The sequence below is a fragment of the Cornus florida genome, unplaced genomic scaffold (genome assembly GCF_030987335.1).
Source record: "Cornus florida cultivar Cherokee Brave unplaced genomic scaffold, ASM3098733v1 CherokeeBrave_3.0.0_Hap2_Chr11, whole genome shotgun sequence".
Taxonomy (NCBI): Eukaryota; Viridiplantae; Streptophyta; class Magnoliopsida; order Cornales; family Cornaceae; genus Cornus; species Cornus florida.
Genome location: NW_026775581.1, coordinates 15,127,250 through 15,147,184, shown reverse-complemented (window position 1 = coordinate 15,147,184; position 19,935 = coordinate 15,127,250). Strand labels below are relative to the sequence as shown.

Below are 19,935 nucleotides of genomic sequence, written 5' to 3'. Positions count from 1 at the left end.
TAATGAGGCTCAAATCCCGGCTACTCGGTAAAAGTTTGTTATTAGCATGCAAGGTTATCTTATCAAGAATGAGAGCTTTCAATGCAATACTAGCTCAATTGGGATATAACCAATGCAATGATTAACTAAGCATAGACCCCACAAATGAATACTAGTGTGTGTATGTGCAAGTGTAGAACTCTAGAGATGAATCTCAAAATAATCTCACAAATATGATGCTGTGGACCACAAAAGCAAGTAAGATGTCAATCTTTTGAAAAATATTTGGCCCAAAATGACATCCAAAAGGCATACAAGGAGTATTAAACTTACAAGTCAACATTTTTAAATTCTAAGTATCATGACCCTCAAAAGATCAAAATCATAGCTAAGCTTCTCAAATCATGTCACATGCATAGTAAAGAAATGTACAACATGCTAAAACACCCCCAAACTTAATTTGTGCATTGTCTTTAATGTACAAAGATAGCAAAAGAAAGTGGAAAGAGTATACCAAATAGGTGTAGCAAATAGAACCCAGCAATGGAAACTTTGCATTGGAAGGCATACCCCCAAACTTAGATTCCGAAAACCTGTCTAAAAATGGTCACACTAGCAACTGTCAAATCATATGCTTCAAATGATAAAAATTAGAGATAGAATGAAGAACTGGAACAAAATGGGCATAATCATCATGACATATATCAATAATATCCAAAACCAACATCCACAATCAATATCCAAAAATATCTAAAATATCTCAAAACTACTAGAGTATATCAAAAGCAGTAAAAATATCCCCAAAGATAGCAATGTATCAAGATGATATCAAGTAATGTCAAGAGTATGTAATGGATAAGAGAGAAAGAGAGATAAGATGAAATCATGGAACAACGTCTGACTCTAACAGGTCGATGATGTACTGAAACATCTCGGTGGACTCCCTCCTAAAACTGGTCATGTTTGTGCTGAGCTGGGCAACATCGGTATTAAGCTATGCAACATCCCTCCTAGAATCTCGATGGGTATAAATTATTACCACTTAAAATGCCACTTGCAATAGCACAAATCAATGTAGAATAAGGCTATAGTAAGGGGTTGTCGAACCACAAGGATTGGTAGTTTATGGCAACTAAAATTATAAAATTACTTTTTAGTTTGATAAAAGAGATGATAGTTTGATTGGTTTTTCACTAAAACTATGAATTAAAACTGCATAAAAACAGTAAATAAAATGAATTCAAATGGATTAAACTTATAGAGATAAAGGCTTGGGAATTGACTTCACCAAAACCTCATAAACATGCTAACTTGCACTCAACTTGGGAATAAACAATTATGTATATGAAATGATGTGTAGAAGTATAAAACAACAACATCTTCTAGAAAATCATACATTTTAGGACTAAGCATAACCCATCTTTGGTTGGAATGGTTCATCCACCTAAACTAGTTTGTGGTATAAACCATCTTCCCTAGGCATGGCCTATCAAGGTCATTCAATTGTATGTTGTAGCATATGAAATTCAATTATCTATCATAAATTATCTTCAGTTGGTATGGACACTCTACCTAACTAAATTAATCTAAAGGTGTAGCATGGTTTATCTTCTTTAAGTATAATCTATACAAATTCTCAATTAACATGCCAATATAACCATTTCATAAATTCATTCCCATTGTCACTATAGGAAATCAAGTGCATAATTATGTCAATATGATTTCTAAGACAAGACAAACATATCAATATAATTATATATTCAAATAAAGATCACATCCATTAATTCAATGTAAGCAACTTCTAATTTATGAAACCAATATATACAAAATGAATACCCAAATTGAAATAGCATGTGGCGGCCCTAGTTTTAGGGCCAGTGCGTTAGTGATGAACCGAAAGGATGATCCGATAACGGATCCAAAATACGAAAGCGAAAACAGAAAACAAGACTCTAAGAAGTCAAAGTGACCTTCCATGAGGTCGTGGAACTCAATGAGAACTGGTGCAGAAGCAAAAGATTCAAAATATGACAAATAAGCCCCCAGGGGCAAAATGGTAATTTTCTAAAACTATGGATTTGGGTGCCATCGAGCATACCTCTGGAAAGACAATGAAAAACTAATCAAGATGGACTCAAGAATTGCATGATTCGGAGTCTGGACGAAGGAGAAACGGCATGACAAAGAAAAACGAGCACTTCAGGCAAAAGGGTAAACTGGTAATTATTTAGGAAGATCTAGGTGTAACCGAGTATGTCGTTGGAAAGATAGCAAAAAATTAGTCAAGTTCAAAAAAAATTTCACTCGATTTAGAGTCCGGACGAAGGAGAACGAGCAAAAACAAAAGTCGACGTCACGATGTTGAGACGAGCACACCGACAAGCACCATGACATGCACCATGACATGTTAGGAAAGAAAATAATTCAGCCAGAACTGAGAGTCGAAACGAGGTCCGAAACGAATTTTTCTGGAAAAACACGAAGAAAAAACCCCCCCTAAAATCGAGTTTTCTACCCGATTGCGCAGAAGGAAACGAAAAAGACACTATGAAATCTTCAAAATGCCCCTGGATCAGAACTGGACAAGAGGGCAAAAAGCTGCTACAGTGACTATCCACATCTGAGATCAAAAACGGGCTACTAAACGAATTTTTCTGGAAAAACACGAAGAAGAAACCCTCCCAAAATCAAATTTTCTACCTAGTATCGCAACAGAAAATGAAAAACACTTGCTATAAAATGTCCAAAATGCCCCTCCATGAAATCAGGTCATGAGGATTAAAAAGCTGCTAAAATGCAAAACAGAAAGCAAAATTTCTGAGGGATTTCCGGTACCAAGATGACATTTTCTGAAAAAACACAAAGAAGAAACCCTCTCCTAAAATCATGTTTTCTAAGTGACCATGTGAAGACCAGAATTCATTTCTTGAAGGAAAACTGCAAAATGCCCTAAAATCAAATTATGCAATAAAAATGTAAAATGAGTCCATAGGAGGCTCAAATCACCAAGGATTAGGTTTTTCTTGAAAACAATCATGCACACAACGGTAACTTACCTATTAGGACGTGCTACAATGGTCCATGGTTTAAAAATACCGCTGATACAAAATCCGAACCCCAACGGCCAAAAAGGTGAAAATGAACTTGAAATGGAAATTTTGAAATCCAAAATTATGAAATGGTTTCAAATTACCGTTTGGCCCTTGGCCACACTTCATACATGATTAATGAGACCCTATGAAAGAATGAAAATGGAATTCCCACACCTGATGCAATCATGGTGAAGCAATAACTCAACATTTTTCAATATTTTCATAATATTTTATGAAGTCAAAAAATTACATAGGATACAAAATAATAGTCATTGGCCTCCGGCCTCATCTCATACATGTCAAATACATCGTAAAAGGTGTACTTATGTACACGTTACATATATAGAATCAAAGATATAAGTTTTGACATACAAAACTACAAATAGGATTTCATGCCAACATTTTCATGAAAATGATACTTCAAGTCTACGAAACTTCTATGGCTTAGTGTGCATCCCGAATCAAGGTCCCCGTAACTGAAAAATGTCCCCACTACGTGGGTAAGTTACATAAAGCTACTCGTAGGAGATGAGCATGCATCAACCTAGCATTTTACAATTATATCACCTTAAGGTGAAACATGTTAAAGGGGCTTATGCCACCTAATGTCTATGTCAAAGTGAGACTCAGGGATCATCCTAAGCTAACTTAGATCATTTCTAGCACAAATTACATTATTCATGCAATTTAAACAACATAGAAATATGTTATACAAAGCAACAAGATATAGGTTCTCAAAAGTATCAACTTGCAACTTAAGATACGAAAACAACTAAAGTGGGTCATACCACCTAGTGTCTATATATCAATGAGTCTAAGGAATCATCCTAAGCTACCTTAAACCATTTCTAGCATAATTACGTCGTTCATGCAACTCAAATAATCATGGAAACATATTACACAAAATATCAAGATATAGATTCTCAAAGTCTTCAACTTGAAATCTAAAACACGAAAACAACTAAAGTGGATCATGCCACCTAACGTCTATGTTCTAATGAATTTATAGGATCATTCCTAAGTTACATTTGAACATCAATTCACAAACCATAATATCGATGCAATTTAACCAACATTAGAACTTCCAATACAATGCATACAGCATGATTCCTCTAAGTTAACATCTTGAAACTCAAAATGGGAAATCAATTAAAGAACAACAAGTTACGATATCATCTAGTTATCAACTTGAAACAAAATGCGAAATCAAACAAAGTGGATACTTGGACATCACGCAGGATCAGACCGACACCATAGTTACTTTAGGGTTACTAGCCCATAGGTAACCTCCCTATGTACGCACTGGACTGTAGAGGGACAATCCCCCATACTAGAACCATGTCCTAGCCGTAGTCAAACAACGACAACCCCAAGTTTCCAAAATTAACAAGTTATGCAACAACGTATATATTAACATGTATATACAAGATAATCAACTATCTACCACGCACAACCGAATTTGGAAACACATACAATACATGCTTTAAGTCCACAACTACTAAGGCATGACAAATGTCGAATCTTCAGTGTGCGATTCATTACACGTTATAACAATATATCTCAACATTGAAATTATAAACTCATGAATCTAATACGAGTCCAAAATCATAATTTAAATATATAACTAATGTCAAACACATGATTAAATCATTAATGCTATAGAAACAAAAATTAATTAAATAAACTAATTAACTTCTCTAAGTTTCAAATCTCAATCAAATGATCCCTAATTACTACATGTTAAACAACATTGCATGGTCATTACATACATCTGTTCAAAATTTTAATTAGGCCAATGGAACAACAAGGTAGAATTTAATTAAATCATGATAATTAAATCTCTAACTTCTAAAGCAACTTTAAATGGTCCCAAATTAATATATGCTAGTAAACAAGTCATAGTCATTTCAAATATCAAGTTTAAAACTCAATTAAGCCAATGGAACACTTAAATCGATTTTAATTAATTCATTTAATTAAAATCTCTAGATTTTCATACTCATCCAAATGCTCCAAAATTAAAGTATGTTAAAGAGCATGCCAAGACTTAATTTAATAGCCTATCACAAGTTAATTTCATGCAAGGTACGGCCATGGGAATTAATCTTTCATAAAAGAAAAATATTAAATAAAAGTTGCAATTCTTATTCAAATGACCCAAATTTAATATATGTAAACAACCATACCAAGGCCAAATTTACTAGCATGATATACTTTAATTCTAAGTTATACACATCCTTGAGAATTAAATCCTATACAAGGAAAATAATTAAATTAAATTCTAGGATTAATACAAAACATGCATACAAGTGGTATAAGCTTACAAAATCATCAATACAATATAAATAAAAGCCTAAGACATCCCCTACCTCAATTTGAGATGAAAATCTCAAAAGCCACCAAAATGAAATGGCTCCAAATCCGATAATACTTCAGGGTTTGTCGGGGACAACGTCGTGAACATTAAACTCGAAAGAGGACCTACCAAAATCCTAACTTGACCTCAAACCCGAACTCAAAAATTGGCCAAAAATGGGTTCTAATAAGGGGGAAAGATGCGCGTAGTCAAGACAAACACAAAACGCGAAGGCACTATAACTTTTTAACAAAGGGAAGAAGGTTTAATTGATAGAAGACGGGTGACAGCCCCCCTTGGGTTGCCATGGCAACTTCTAGTCGTGCATGAAGAGAGGGGAAGATGACTTTTTAATTTTATAACCCCTTATTTATAGGAAAACCCTAAAAATGCCCTGAAAGGGCCCCGCCGGGTCCGGAAAAGTGGAATTTGAGCAGACACGCTCAAACGGTAAAACTCCATGAACGAAAAAGAACCGAAATAAGAAAATATGAATAACAGAAGAAACGGTATTGAAAACTGAGTCCCGAGCAGAGAGATGTACCTCGAACAAGTTTGGCAGCAACTAGGGCAGAAACCCTGAAACTGGAGAAAAACGACCAGAAGGAAATTTGAAGAGCACATAACTAGATGAAATGTGAAAATGAATCCCGTATGAGGATCCAGGCTCAAAACGAGACATTTTTGCAATAACTTTCATTAATTGCACAATGGCCCTTCCAAAAAGTGAAAACTACACTAATGACCCAGAATGAGAATATCTTCCAAAAATATTTTCTTAAAAAACCCTAAAATAAAATATCTTAAAAAGATATTTGTGAAAAACACCCCAAGAAAAGAAAAAGATTCTGAAAAACTATGCATCCATACCCCTATGGACACCATGAGCAACCAGAGTACTTTACTGCAAAAGTAAAGATACGTATTTCATGGAAACCACTTGGAATGAAGATACGTGAAGTTAAAAACTAACTCCGAGCACGGAAAGTAAGGTTGTTCCAAAAAGTGACAAACGGGAAAAAGACAAAATAGGTAAAAGGGCGAAAAGTGAATAGTGTCCGAAAAGTGAAAAGTGGAATTGACTCGGTCCTTAAAGGAAGTTGTCAATCCAAGGGAAAGAGTCTCAAAAACCATTTTTGAGCACACGAGATGACACTAAGCGTCAAGAAACAGAACTCAGAAAAGAAAATTAAATGAAAAAAAATTTATCCGTAAAATTTGAGAAAAATGAAAAGGAGAAAAATGACCGGGTCATTACATAGCAATTACAACATATTTACTTGGTCTAGGTTACATCAACTCCCTAAGAAGGGAGTTAGTTCCTCATGGACATGGTAGCAGCTTCAAGGACTGAAAAAGAAGAAGATTTCCCCTACAGCTCCATTGTTGAAAAATTCAGTATAAAACCTTAAGGAAAATCCCCTTTCTCTCAATATCTCTTTTGAATCCAAAATTAATTAATTAAAATCAGGCCTTTGCCCCCTCTTAATCCCAAAATGGGTTGCCAAACAACCCAGCCCATTTAAATTTAAATTCTCTCTTAAAAGGGAACAAACTTTGACTTATTAAAAGTGGGGACCCGTAAGCTGGCGTCTAGACGCAAAGATAAAAGGAAGGAAGTGGAAAATATAGAGAAGGGGAGCAAGTTATAAAGGTTGAACTAGGCTCGGGTTTTCATTTTGGGCATTGGCGTCCAGACGCTAGATGCTGTGGTGCACGCGCTGTGTGGTTCATGCACACGGTTGTGGTGCTATGTGGACATGGCGTTCGGATGTGGGAGCTCCCAAGGATTAGCGTCCGGACGCGGAGGATGTCAAGAATGGGCGTCCGGGCACATGAATTGGAGTTCAGACGTGGGTGGAGTAAGGTGTTGGCATCCGGACGCATTTGTGCCCAAGTCTTGTTATGGCTAGGAGCTTAAAAATTCCCAAAAATGTTACCAAAACCATAATATGACTATGGAAACCTGCGATGACCACTGGAATGGAAATTTAGATGATTCTTGAAGAGTGCAAAGTGGAGTTTCGACTTAGTCATTTTCAGAGATTTTTGATTTACAGTAAGAAAGAAATAAGGAAGCTTGCAATAGAAAGAATTACTTCTTTGGAGTGCTAAATTTAACATCGATGTGATGACCCTGGTTTTTAGACCAACATGTCCTGTGATGAACCAAAAGGATGATCCGATAACGGATCCGAAATGCGAAAGCAAAAACAGAAAACAAGACTCTAAGAAGTCAAAGTAACCTTCCATGAGGTCGTGGAACTCAATGAGAACTGATGCAGAAGCAAAAGGTCAAAAATATGACAAATAAGCCCCCAGGGGTAAAATAGTCATTTTTAAAAAATGTGGATTCGGGTGCCACCGAGCACACCGCTGGAAAAACAATAAAAAAAATAATCAGGATGGACTCAAGAATCGCATGATTCGGAGTCCGGATGAAGGAGAAACGGCCTGACGAAGAAAAACAAGCACTTAAGGCTAAAAGGGTAAACTGGTAATTATCCAGGAAGATCCAAGTATAACCGAGCACACCGTTGGAAAGACAGCGAAAAATTAGTCAAGTTCAAAAAAAATTTCACTCAATTTGGAGTCTGGACGAGGGAAAAACGAGGGTTTGAAGTTGAGACGACGCGGCTGCCTAACGAAGGCCATGGCGCACACGGCGCCCATGCACGAGCCCACCAGCGCCCATACGGGCGCCCAATGGCATGCACAAGCTGACAGTAAAAAAAAAAAAAAAGTGAGATTCCAGAACTGAGGCTTGAAACGGAGGCTAAGACGAGTTTTTTTGGAAAAATACGAAGAAGAAACCCCCCCTAAAATTGAAAAAAAACTCATTATGAAATCCCCAAAATGCCCCTAGATCAAAACTGGACAGGAGGGCAAAAAGCTACTACAAAAACGGGTAAGAAGATGAATTTTTCTGGAAAAACACAAAGAAGAAACCCCCCTCAAAATTGAGTTTTCTACTTGATTCATGGGAGAATTCAACAAAAAAATGCAATGTAGAATACCCGAAATGCCCCTCCATGAAATCTGGTCATGGAGGTCCAAAAAGCTGCTAAATAAAAAAACAGAAAGCTGAATTTTGTGATGGATTTCCGATACCAAGACGATATTTTCTGGAAAAATACAAAGAAGAAACCCCCCCTAAAATCACATTTTCTAAGCAACCATGTCAAAAGAAGAAAATAAAACTAATATGAAAAGTCTCTAATGCCCCTAGAACAGATTATGCAACAAAATTGAAAAATGATTTCCATAGGAGGCAGAAATTACAAAGGAAAGGGTTTCCCGGAAAAGATCATGCACGCAGATGTAAATGGTGATTTTGAGCGCACGGGAATGATCCGCGGCTCCCAAAAATGGCCGAGTCAAAATTCAACCCCCCAACGGCCAAAAAGGCGAAAATGAACTTGAAATGGGAAAAATGAAAACCAAAATTAGGAAATGGTTTCAAATGACTGTTTGGCCCTTGGCCACAGTTAATAAAAGATAAATGAGACCTAGTGGAGGTGCCAGAACACACTTTACACCACCCAATTTGAAATGAACTCTTAAAGGCTCGGTTTCCACTATTTTAGACCAAAATGCGATATGTGAATTGAAATGCAAAAATGAAAACTAAATGGTGTTTGGCCTTTGGCCACACCTCACATATGGCAAATAAATGTTAAAGGATGAATTACATACACAATACACACATCGGTGCGAAAATGACATATTGAAACCCAAGTTTTCATACTTTTCTCATTAAATGCAAAATTCTACATTTTTGAATATACATGGATTACAATGAAAAGAGTGTGCTTATGCACACTTTACATATATGGAATCAAATAATACAAGTTTTATCAAAGTAAACAAAAGTAAACATGATATGCTAACATGTGCATATTCAATGTCATCAAAAATACTTCAAGACTTCTAGCATATCTAAGAGAGTTGTGTATCCCACAACAAAGATTCTTTACCTACAAAACACCCCCAGTAACTTCGAGGTGAATAAACAAGACTAACAAGTTTATTCATAGGGGATGAGCATGCATCAACTCGATTTCTTTAGAAATTTTTAGGACTAACATGATATAATTCAAAATGAATCATGCCACCTAACGTCTACGTCAAAGATTAGACTCAGGGATCATCCTAAGCTATCTTAGATCATTTCTAGCATAAATCACATCATCTATGCAATTTAAACAAAATGGAAGCACGTTATACAAAGCAACAAGATAAAGGTTCTTAAAGGTATCAACTTGCAATCTAAAGCACGAAGACAACAGAAGTGGGTCATGCCACCTAACGTCTATGTTCCAATTGAATCTATAGGATCATTCCTAAACTACATTAGAACATGAAAACACAAATCACAATTTCAATGCGATCTAACCAATATTAGAACCTCTAATACAACGCGTAAAGCATGGTTTCTCAAAGTAAACATCCTGAAATTTAAAGCGAGAAAACAAGTAAGAAACAACAAGTTATAACATCATCTAGTTATCAACTTGAAATGAAATGCAAAATCAAATGAAGTGGATACTTGGACGTCACGCCGGATCAAATCGATAATGTGGTTACTTTAGGGTTACTAGCCCATGGGTAACCTCCCTATGTGCGCACTAGACTATATAGAGGGACTGTCGCTCGTACTAGAACCACGTCCTAGCCGTAGCCAAATAACGACATCTCCAAGTTTCTAAAATCAACAAGTTGTGCAACAACGTATATATCAGCATGTATATATAAGATAATCAACTATCTAACATGCACAACCAAATTTGGAAACCTATACAATACATGATCTAAGTCCAAAACTAATATGGTATGATGAATGTCGAATCTTCAGTGTGCGATTCGTTACACACTATGTATGAAAGATGTTAAATACGAAATGTGCAAAACATTTGTGACGACCTTGGTTTTTAGACCAGCGTGTCCTGTGATGAACCGAAGATTGACCCGATAACGGATCTGATATAAGGAAGTGAAAACAGAAAACAAGACTCTAAGAAGTTAAAGTGACCTTCCATGAGGTCGTGGAACTCAATGAGAACTGATGCGTGAGCAAAAGATCAAAAATATAACTAATAAGCCCCCAGGGGCAAAATAGTCATTTCAAAAATTATGAATTCACCGAGCACACTACTGGAAAGACAACAAAAAAATAGTCAGGATGGACTCAAGAATCGCATGATTCGGAGTCCGGACGAAGGAGAAACGGCCTGACGAAGAAAAATGAACACTTAAGGCTAAAGGGTAAACTGGTAATTATTCAAGAAGATCCGGGTGCAACCAAGCACACCGTTGGAAAGATAGCAAAAAATTAGTCAAGTTCAAAAAAAAGTTCGCTCGATTTGGAGTCCGGACGAGGGAGAAACAAGACTGTGAAGTTGAGACGTCGCGGCGGCTCGACGAAGGCCATGGCGCACATGGCGCCCATGCACGAGCCCACCGGCGCCCATGCGGGCGCCCAATGGCATGCACCAGCTAACAGGAATAAAAAAAAAGTGAGGTTCCAGAATTGAGGCTTGAAACGGAGGTCGAAACGAATTTTTCTGGAAAAACACGAAGAAGAAACCCCCCCTAAAATCGAGTTTTCTACCTGACTTTGCAAATGGAATCGAAAAAAACTCACTATGAAATTCCCAAAATGCCCTTAGATCAGAACTGAACAAGAGGGTTAAAAGTTGCTACAGTGACTGTTTGCAACTGAGAGCAAAAACAGGCTAGAATTTGAATTTTTCTGGAAAAACACAAAGAAGAAACTCCCCTCAAAATTGAATTTTCTATGTGACGCATGAGAGAATTAAAAAAAAAAATGCAATGTAGTATGCCCGAAATGCCCCTCCATGAAATCTGGTCATGGAGGTCCAAAAAACTGCTAAAAAAAAACAGAAAGCTGAACTTTGCGATCGATTTCCGGCACCAAGACGACATTTTCTGGAGAAACACGAAAAAGAAACCCCCCTAAAATCACGTTTTCTAAGTGAACATAAGGAGTCCGGAATTTATTTCCCGAAGGAAAACCCCAAAGTGCCCCTAAACCAGATTATGCAAAAAAAATGGAAAATGAATCCCAAGGATGCTCAAATTGCCAAGGAAGAGGTTTTTCCCGGAAACGATCATGTATGCAGATGTAAATGGTGATTTTGAGTGTGCAGGAATGGTCCGCGGCTCTCGAAAATGGCCGAGTCAAAATCCGAGCCCCCAACGGCCAAAAAGGCGAAAATGAACTTGAAATGGAAAATATAGAAACCAAAATTAGGAAATGGTTTCAAATGACCGTTTGGCCCTTGGCCACACTTCATACAAGATAAATGAGACCTAGTAGAGGTGTCGGAACACACTTTGTACCTCCCGATTTGAAAATAAACCCTTAAAGGCTCGAATTCTACTATTTTAGCCCAAAATGCAATATGTGAACTAAAATGCAAAAATGAACACTAAATGGTGTTTGGCCCTTGGCCACACCTTATACATGATTATAGAATCCCTATGAAAAAGAAAGAGTGGAATTCCCATGCCCAATGCAAAAGTTATGAAGAAAAGAATTGTGAATTTTCAATGTTTTCATAATAACTTTGAAAGGAAAGTGCGTAGAATACATAATACATGTTATTGGCCACCGGTGTAATGACCCGGTCATTTTCTTCCTTTTCCCTTTTTCTTCAAATTTTGCGGATAAATTTATTTTTTCATTATCTTTTCCTTTTCGGGTTCGATTTCCCGCCTCTTAGTGTCGTCTTGAGTGCTCGGAAATGATTTTTGAGACTCTTTCCTTTGGATTGACAACTTCCTTTGAGGACCGAGTCATTTTCACATTTTTTTTGTTTTTTAACACTATTCATTTTTCGTCTTTTCCTTATTTCGTCCTTTTCTCATTTTTCACTTTTACTTGCACAACCTCATTTTTTGTGCTCGGATTTGATTCCGGTTTTGCATACGTTCATGATATTTAAATTCCATGACATCTACATTTTTACTTTTGTAGAAATGCATATTAAATGCTTACTTTCTTTGTAAAAGTCATGAAAACAAGACTTTTTGCAATTATCCATAACTTGAGGGGTTTTTGGGTAATTAAGTAAAGTAATTATTTTTCGTCTTAGGGACCATTTTCAAATTAAATTGGAAGATATTTTCAAAAAATGTGACAAGTGTCACATTCCTATGGTGCCACTTGCTGATTTTGTGGTGGAACCACTTGGAGGCTTAATCACATGACACATGGAGGTTGGAGATTCACCCACTTGTTACCCTAGGATTGGTGCACTTGTTGGCATGGATGGTTGACAAGTGTAGGGTTAATATTTAATCTTGGAAGCTTTTACTTGGATTCATGACAAGTGTAGGACTCACCTTTAGTCTTGTATTAGTGTGTGTGTGAGAGGTAGTGCAAGAGCACCTAGTGAGTGGAGAAACCCACCAATTTAGCTTAGGGTTTACACATTTTAATTCATTCATCACTTTCCTCTCAAGAACCCTAAGGAAGCCACCACTGGAGAAAAGCTTGACTAGTAGCTTTGACTTCATTTTTGGTGCCCTTTCACTCACCTTAGAACTTTGAACTTGGAATACTTTTTGTTCCCCTCATCCTCCTCTTTAAAACCCTTGAAGGATCTAGCCTAACTCCTAGTTTGCTTTGGTATCTGGAGATTCAATTCTCTAGTGAGGTATTGATCTATTATTTTAAAGTATTTTTATGTCATTATTGAGTGTTTTATATGCATGGAAGAGAAGGACTTGTATTTTTCCCTTAAACTGTTTTAACTTGAAATTAATCTTGTCAAATTCAATATAGAATATGAAAATATACTCAATTAGCATTCATTTAGTTTTGATTTCATGTAATTTGGATTTAAAATGAATTAGTTATGAATTTTTGAAGTTGCAAGCTAGTTGCTGGAAATTTGAAGCTTTTCCTTTTTAGTCCGGAAATGAATTTTTTATATAGAGCTGTATTGCTTCAATTGCCTTAAAATTTTTACTAGAACTTTCTCCATGGGTTTTACACTACTCAAATTTTTTTTACAATTTTAGAGCATTTCTAAATTTTTTTAAAAAACCGAAACTATCTGCTGTCCATGTTTTTATTACAGCTGGAAAACATATTTTTAGATGATTTATTTCACTAACCTTTTGACATTGGATCATGGCTTAAATTTCCAGTTTTACATTCTCATGTGTTTACTTTCAAAATAAATTAGGTTTGCACAATTTGGATGTCAAATGAATTTTTCATGCATTTTCAAAGTTGGAAGCTACAGGCTGAAAATGTGTTTTCTGGGCAGAAATTGTTTCAAAGTTGTGGGGCAAAACTGTTTCAATTGGGAAAATATTTTGTTAAAATAAATTGATATTATCAAATTACAGTGTTTAAGATTTCATTGGGCTTTGGATTCATTCAATTTGGGTTAGAACTGAATTTTTTATGAATTTTACAAGTTGAAGGTAGCAAGCTGAAAAATCTGTTTTGCGGACTGAAAATTTGGGGCGATTTCATTTCGGTGGTAATTGGGATTTTCATTCCAATTGAGGTAGGGAATGTTTTAGGATTGTTTGTGTGTTGTATTATGTGTTTACCATGATTATACAACATATATGTATGCCTTGTATCAAATCTAAAAAGTTAGTAATTTTTATTTCTTGTTTAAGATTTAAAATTTATGATGATGTATAACTTTAATTTGAATTGTAACATGCTAGAAAATTATGCTTATATATGTTGGTTAACATATATTAAATTTAGATCATTTGATTAAGAATTACAACTTTTTTTTAATATTTATCTTTAGGGAAAGTTTAATTCACATGGTTGTATCAAGCATTAAATCAAGTTGTAATGTGGTATTTAAATAGGCCTTGGCATGTTCTCTAACATAAATTAAATTGAGGGCATTTGCAATTGTTTAAAAATTTAGAGGAAATTAATTAATTAGCTTGATTAATTTTGTTTTAAGTGTTTTAATCACTTAACTTGTCATTTGATGTTATATATATGATGACCATAACATGTCTTTCAATATATATTAAATTGAGGTTATTTGGATTAACTTGGAATTTAGAGAATTTAACTATTTATGTTTAATTAAATTCTACTTTATTACTCCATGGATTTAATTGCATTTTGGAAGTTGTTTCTATATTTAAATCATGGATTTGGATTTGATGTATGTTCACTTGATTACTTTTGAACATTGGATAACATAGTTGTCACTTTTATAGTCATGAGAATATATTTTTCCTTATTGAATATATTGTTGCTATGTGTAAGGAATTGCACACTTTGTATTTGACATCTTACATGCCTAGGAGTTGTGAATTTTGAGCATGTATTGTATAAGTTTCCAAAATTTGGATTGTGCTTGGTAAATAGTTGATATCTTGTATATACATGTTGATATATATACGTTGTTGCACAATTTGTTGATTTTGGAAACTTGGGGATGTCGTTGTTTGGCTACGGCTAGGACTTGGTTTTAGTACGGGGGATTGTCCCTCTATACAGTCTAGTGCTCACATAGGGAGGTTACCCATGGGCTAGTAACCCTAAAGTAACTATGTTGTCGGTCTGATCTGGTGTGACGTCCGAGTATCCACTTTGTCTGATTTCGTATTTCATTTCAAGTTGATAACTAGATGATATCGTAACTTGTTGTTCCTTATTTGATTTCCTATTTTGAGCTTAAGATATAGCTTTGTGAAAGCATGCTTCATGCGTTGTATTGGAAGTTCCATTATTGGTTAAATTGCATCGATATCATAATTTGTGTTTTGATGTTCAAATGTAGTTTAGGAATGACCTTATAGATTCATTTTGAACATAGCCGTTAGGTGGCATGACCCACACTTGTTTTCGTATTTTGGATTTCAAGTTGAAGACTTTGAGAATCTATATCTTGTTTCCTTGTATAACATGTTTCCATGTTATTTGAATTGCATGAACAATGTGATTATGATATAAATGATCTAGGTAGCTTAGGATGCTCCCTGAGTCTCATCTTGACATAGACGTTAGGTGACATGAGCCCCTTTAACATGTTTCATTATAAGGTGATAAAATTGTAAAATGCTAGGTCGATGCATGCTCATCTGCTACGAGTAGCTTTATGTTACTCACTCCTACGATACTGGGGCATATTTCAGGTACAAGACTCAGGATTTGAAGATTCCATTGCTCCTTGGATGGGTTACAGTTTCTAAGTTTCTATTTTATGCAAGTATTAGCATAAGATGCCTCTTTGTAGCCCTATTTGTTTAAACTTGTATTCGTTGATTCGTGTATGTAAAGTATACGTAAGTGCACTCTTTTCAATGTATTTAACATATTTGAGATGAGGCCGGAGGCCAATGACATGTATCTCGTTTTCTATGCACTTTTGTTTTCAAAGTTTATTATGAAAATATTGGAAAATGTTAAGTCATTGCTTCATAACTTTTGCATCGGGTGTTGGAATTTCATATCTTTTCTGCCCGGACTCAGAATCAGATGATTCTTGAGTCTAATTTTGTTCATTTTTCATTCTCTGTCCAATGGTGTGCACGGTGGCACCCTCTTCAGTGAGAAATGACCATTTTGCCCTTAGTTCATCTCTTTTCGGATTAGGCATTCTTGCTTCATTTGCTTGGCTCATTTGAGTTCCGTGGTGTCATGAAGAGTCATTTTGGGGCCTTAGGGATGACGTACATCTCTTGAGGTCATTTGTCTTCTTTCGCTTCCGCATTTCGGGTCCGTTATCGGGTCAACTTCTAGTTCATCACTAACGCACCGGGTTGAGAAATCCGGGTCGCTACAACCGGCCTCATCTTATACATGTTGAATATAATGAAAAAAGTGTACTTATGCACACTTTACACACATAGAATCAAAGAATACAAGTTTTGTCATGAGAAGCTACAAATCATCCAAGGCAATGAAACCTTCAAGTCTTGAGTCCTGTACCTGAAATATGCCCCAGTAACATAGGGGTGAGTAACATAAAGCTACTCGTAGGAGATGAGCATGCATCGACCTAACATTTTACAATTTTATCACCTTAAGGTGAAACATGTTAGAGAGGCTCATGCCACCTAACGTCTATGTCACAATGAGACTCAGGGAGCATCCTAAGCTACCCTAGAGTAATAATCAACAAGAATCATGATACTTAAACACATATAAAACAAATCAAGACTTGGATAATTCAAAGAACGTGACAAGAAGGATGCTTGAATACAAGTTAACAAGAATTACATTATCAATGCAATTAGGCAAAGTTTGGAATAATCTATACAACACGACAAAGAGTTACTAGAATACAAGTTCACATTGTTAAGGCACTTTACATGATTGGAACATACTATTTAACACGACAAGAAGTATATTCGGATATAAGTTAGCAAGAATTACATTATAAATGCAATTGGCATGATTGAAGCATTTTACATACACGAAAAGTTTAAATCTTCAAAGAATAGCAACTTGAAATTTAAAAAGTGAAATCAAACAATGTGGAAACTTGGATATCGCCCGGATTAAAATCGTACTCTTGAGATCACTTTAGGGTTACTAACCCAAGGGTACCTTCCCTTATTCTTGGGATCACTTTAGGGATTATCAACCCAAGGGTACCTTCCCCTATTCTTGGGATCACTTTAGGGATTATCAACCCAAGGGTACCTTCCCTTATTCTTGATTGATATCCTAAGTTCCAAAATCAACAAGTTATACAAGTCAAGATTGTATCAAATACAATAAATACATTAATCATGTTTCATGCACAACCAAGATTTTGGAACACGCAAGTCATGCCCCTAGTTCATCAACTATCATGGCATGTGAGATGACAAGAAATCATAGTATGCAACTATATAGACAACATCCAAGATATATAGCACATGGAGTTCATTGAAGTAAATATACCACAAGTATAAGATACATAATTCAATTACTTTCTAAGCAACATATGAGTAATTAAATCATTCCAAGACAAGTGTGCATATTCATTAAGTACATTAATGAAACCTAGATACAAGGGGTCATGATTAAACCGATAGAAGCATAAAAAGGAAAATTTAATCAACCTAAGGGATTAAATTATTACGATTACGAGGCAAGTCCAAATGTTCTATGAACAAGGTGTGTCAAGGATCATATCAAGGTCAAGTTTAATGTCAAGTTACAAGTCCATTTCATGCAAGACATAACCATGTGAATTAAGTTCCATACAAAGGAAGTAAATGAATATAAGTTTCAAACTTATCCGATTATTCTCAATTTGATACATGTGAAGGAATTTGTCACGAAAAGCATGAATTCCAAGTTAGAAACTTAATTAAGACCAATGAGCTATTGAATGGATTTTAATTATTACACTTAATTAAAATCTCTAAGTTTTGAAATTCATCCAAATGATCTCAAATTTAAATATGTTATACAACATACCATGACATGATTTAAAAACACGACACAAGTGAATTCCATGCAATGAATGGCCACGAGCATTAAACTTTAATACTAGAAAAATAATAAATGATAGATTTCAAAACCTAACCAAATATTCTAGATTTAATATATGTGAAACCATATAGCATGCATATCAAGAATGTCAAGTCGGAATTCCAATGGGGTGAATAGTACACCCGGAATAAATTAATTAATCTAATTAATTAAATATTACTAGATTTCAAAATTTCTCCGATTACTCTCAATTTTATCTATGTTGAAGAGCATGCTAGGGCCTAATATAATATGCTAACACACATCGATTTCAAGCTAGTTAAGGCCACATGAATTAATATTTTATTCTTGTAAAATATTAAATAAAATCTTCGTTACTTGTCCAATTTCTCTCAATTTAATATATGTTAATCAATTTATCAAGGGATAATATTCTATTATGCCACATGATTAAACAAAGCTATGGACAACCGGGAAATTAAATCCTTCACAAGAAAATTAAATAATAAAATCTCTAGATATCATATTTAAGCATGTAAACAAGTTTTATAAGCATTAATAGCATGTTATATAACAATAATTAAACCTATAACACCCCCTACCTCAATTTGAGATGAAAACCTCAAAGGCCCACCGAAAAAAAAGTGTTCCAAATCCGCCGAAACCGAAGGGTTTTGTCGGGGACAACACGATTTATTTGAATCCGAAGGAAGCCCCATGAAAATCACAACTTGACCTCAAACCCAAACTCAAGAAATGGTCAGAAATGAATTCTAATAAGGGGGAATGATAGAACACGTCGAGGGGAACAAAAAACGTGAAAGCCGAAGACTTTTCACTTAGGAAAAGTAAATCAAAGGAGAAGAGAGAAGGTGGCAGCTCCATCGACATCCATGGCTGCTTCAGGTCGTGCATGGAGAGTGGGGAAGATGAAAAATGAAATATCTCATCCCCCTTTTATAGAAATCTCAAAAAGTGTCCCGAACGAGCCTCGCCGGGGTCGGAAAAGTGGAATTTGAGCAAACGCACTCAAATGGCAAAACTCTGTGAACGAAAAAGATTCAAAATGAGAAAATATGGACAAAGAAAGAAACGGTATCAAAAACTGAGTCCCGAGAAAAAAGTTATGCCCTAAACAAGTTTGGCGGCAACCGGGTCCAAAAACTCTAAAACTGGAGAAAAACGACCAGAACGGAATTCTATGAATTTACAAGTCAACAAAAAGTGAAAATGAATCCCGTATGAGGATCCAAGCTCCAGACGAGATATTTTGCAATAACTTTTGTTAATTGCATAATGGCCCCTATAAAAAGGGTTAACTGCGAAATTGCCCCAGAATGAAAATATCTTCCAAAAGATATTTTCTTAAATACCCTTGAAATAAAATATCTTCAAAAGATATTTATGAAAAACATCCCAAGAAAAGAAAAAGATTCTGAAGAATTGTGCATCGACGCCTCTATGGACACCAGGAGCAACCAGAGTACTTTTTTACAAAAGTGAAGATACGTATTTCAAGGAAACCACTCAAGATGAAGGCACGTGAAGTCAAGAACCAACTCTGAGCATGAGAAGTGAGGCTGTGCCAACAATGTGACAAACGGGGAAAAAATAGAACAGGGAAAAAGATGAAACAGGGAAAAGGACGAAAGGCGCATAGTGTCCGAAAAGTGAAAATGCGAAAATGACTCGGTCCTTAAAGGAAGTTGTCAATTCACATGAAAGAGTCTCAGAAATCAATTCCGAGCACTCGAGATGACAATAAGCGACACGAAACAGAGCTCAAAAAAGAAAATTAAACGAAAAAAATTCATTCGTAAAATTTCAACAAAAATGAAAGGGAGGCAAATGACCGGGTCGTTACATCATTACACAAAGCAACAATATATTCAATAAGGAAAACATATTCTCACGAGTATAAACATAGCAACTATGTTACCCAATACTCAAAACATAACCAAATGAATATACAACAAGTCCATGTCCAGAATTTTGATATAGAAATGACTTTCAAACACAATTAAATCCATGGCTCAATTGGATAGAATTTAATTAAATAA

General features: G+C 35.6%; 1 long non-coding RNA gene across 1 annotated transcript; it reads left to right on the top strand.

The window, feature by feature from the left end:
• The first annotated feature begins 12,917 nt into the window (after positions 1-12,917).
• Positions 12,918-15,802, top strand: LOC132286507 (uncharacterized). The gene is made up of 3 exons (XR_009472798.1): positions 12,918-13,109; positions 13,888-13,973; positions 15,583-15,802. It is a non-coding gene; the product is annotated as an uncharacterized LOC132286507 (long non-coding RNA).
• Positions 15,803-19,935: the final 4,133 nt, after the last annotated feature.